This window comes from Leptodactylus fuscus, chromosome 4 (genome assembly GCF_031893055.1).
Source record: "Leptodactylus fuscus isolate aLepFus1 chromosome 4, aLepFus1.hap2, whole genome shotgun sequence".
NCBI classification, from domain to species: domain Eukaryota; kingdom Metazoa; phylum Chordata; class Amphibia; order Anura; family Leptodactylidae; genus Leptodactylus; species Leptodactylus fuscus.
The window spans coordinates 203,642,722-203,646,472 of NC_134268.1; positions in this window are offsets into that span (position 1 = coordinate 203,642,722).

A 3,751-nucleotide genomic window follows, 5' to 3' on the forward strand; every position below is an offset into this window, starting at 1 on the left:
GATAGATAGATAGATAGATAGATAGATAGGTAGATAGATAGATAGATAGATAGATAGATAGATAGATAGATACATAGAAGATAGATAGATAGATAGATAGATAGATAGATAGGAGATAGATAGATAGATAGATAGATAGATAGATAGGAGATAGATAGATAGATAGATAGATAGATAGATAGATACATAGATAGGAGATAGATAGATAGATAGATAGATAGATAGATAGATAGGAGATAGATAGAAGATAGATAGATAGATAGATAGATAGATAGATAGATAGATAGGAGATAGATAGATAGATAGATAGATAGATAGATAGATAGATAGGAGATAGATAGATAGATAGATAGATAGGAGATAGATAGATAGATAGATAGATAGATAGATAGATAGAAGATAGATAGATACATAGATAGATAGATAGATAGATAGATAGGAGATAGATAGATAGATAGATAGATAGATAGATAGAAGATAGATAGATAGATAGATAGATAGATAGATAGGAGATAGATAGATAGATAGATAGATAGATAGATAGGAGATAGATAGATAGATAGATAGATAGATAGAAGATAGATAGATAGATAGATAGATAGATAGGAGATAGATAGATAGATAGATAGATAGATACATAGAAGATAGATAGATAGATAGATAGATAGATAGATAGGAGATAGATAGATAGATAGATAGATAGATAGATAGATAGGAGATAGATAGATAGATAGATAGATAGATACATAGATAGGAGATAGATAGATAGATAGATAGATAGATAGATAGATAGATAGGAGATAGATAGAAGATAGATAGATAGATAGATAGATAGATAGATAGATACATAGATAGGAGATAGATAGATAGATAGATAGATAGATAGATAGGAGATAGATAGAAGATAGATAGATAGATAGATAGATAGATAGATAGATAGGAGATAGATAGATAGATAGATAGATAGATAGGAGATAGATAGATAGATAGATAGATAGATAGATACATAGATAGGAGATAGATAGATAGATAGATAGATAGGAGATAGATAGAAGATAGATAGATAGATAGATAGATAGATAGATAGATAGATACATAGATAGGAGATAGATAGATAGATAGATAGATAGATAGATAGATAGATAGATAGATAGGAGATAGATAGAAGATAGATAGATAGATAGATAGATAGATAGATAGGAGATAGATAGATAGATAGATAGATAGATAGATAGGAGATAGATAGATAGATAGATAGATAGATAGATAGATAGATAGGAGATAGATAGATAGATAGATAGATAGATACATAGAAGATAGATAGATAGATAGGAGATAGATAGATAGATAGATAGATAGATAGATAGATAGATAGATAGGTAGATAGATAGATAGATAGATAGATAGATAGATAGATACATAGAAGATAGATAGATAGATAGATAGATAGATAGATAGGAGATAGATAGATAGATAGATAGATAGATAGATAGGAGATAGATAGATAGATAGATAGATAGATAGATAGATACATAGATAGGAGATAGATAGATAGATAGATAGGAGATAGATAGAAGATAGATAGATAGATAGATAGATAGATAGGAGATAGATAGATAGATAGATAGATAGATAGATAGATAGATAGGAGATAGATAGATAGATAGATAGATAGATAGATAGATAGATAGGAGATAGATAGATAGATAGATAGATAGATAGATAGATAGATAGAAGATAGATAGATAGATACATAGATAGATAGATAGATAGATAGATAGGAGATAGATAGATAGATAGATAGATAGATAGATAGAAGATAGATAGATAGATAGATAGATAGATAGATAGATAGATAGGAGATAGATAGATAGATAGATAGATAGATAGATAGGAGATAGATAGATAGATAGATAGATAGAAGATAGATAGATAGATAGATAGATAGGAGATAGATAGATAGATAGATAGATAGATAGATAGATAGGAGATAGATAGATAGATAGATAGATAGATAGATAGAAGATAGATAGATAGATAGATAGATAGATAGATAGATAGGAGATAGATAGATAGATAGATAGATAGATAGATAGGAGATAGATAGATAGATAGATAGATAGATAGATAGATAGAAGATAGATAGATAGGAGATAGATAGATAGATAGATAGATAGATAGATAGATAGATAGGAGATAGATAGATAGATAGATAGATAGATAGATAGGAGATAGATAGATAGATAGATAGATAGATAGATAGATAGGAGATAGATAGATAGATAGATACATAGAAGATAGATAGATAGATAGATAGATAGATAGATAGATAGGAGATAGATAGATAGATAGATAGATAGATAGATAGATAGATACATACATAGAAGATAGATAGATAGATAGATAGATAGATAGATAGGAGATAGATAGAAGATAGATAGATAGATAGATAGATAGATAGATAGGAGATAGATAGATAGATAGATAGATAGATAGATAGATAGATAGGAGATAGATAGATAGATAGATAGATAGATAGATAGATAGGAGATAGATAGATAGATAGATAGATAGATAGATAGATACATAGAAGATAGATAGATAGATAGATAGATAGGAGATAGATAGGTAGATAGATAGATAGATAGATAGATAGATACATAGAAGATAGATAGATAGATAGATAGATAGGAGATAGATAGATAGATAGATAGATAGATAGATAGGAGATAGATAGATAGATAGATAGATAGATAGATAGATACATAGATAGGAGATAGATAGATAGATAGATAGATAGATAGATAGATAGATAGGAGATAGATAGAAGATAGATAGATAGATAGATAGATAGATACATAGATAGGAGATAGATAGATAGATAGATAGATAGATAGGAGATAGATAGAAGATAGATAGATAGATAGATAGATAGATAGATAGGAGATAGATAGATAGATAGATAGATAGATAGATAGGAGATAGATAGATAGATAGATAGATAGATAGATAGATACATAGATAGGAGATAGATAGATAGATAGATAGATAGATAGGAGATAGATAGAAGATAGATAGATAGATAGATAGATAGATAGATAGATACATAGATAGGAGATAGATAGATAGATAGATAGGAGATAGATAGAAGATAGATAGATAGATAGATAGATAGATAGATAGATAGGAGATAGATAGATAGATAGATAGATAGATAGATAGATAGGAGATAGATAGATAGATAGATAGATAGATAGATAGATAGGAGATAGATAGATAGATAGATAGATAGATACATAGAAGATAGATAGATAGATAGGAGATAGATAGATAGATAGATAGATAGATAGATAGATAGGTAGATAGATAGATAGATAGATAGATAGATAGATACATAGAAGATAGATAGATAGATAGATAGATAGATAGATAGATAGGAGATAGATAGATAGATAGATAGATAGATAGGAGATAGATAGATAGATAGATAGATAGATAGATAGATAGATACATAGATAGGAGATAGATAGATAGATAGATAGATAGGAGATAGATAGAAGATAGATAGATAGATAGATAGATAGATAGATAGATAGATAGATAGGAGATAGATAGATAGATAGATAGATAGATAGATAGGAGATAGATAGATAGATAGATAGATAGGAGATAGATAGATAGATAGATAGAAGATAGATAGATACATAGATAGATAGATAGATAGGAGATAGATAGATAGATAGATAGATAG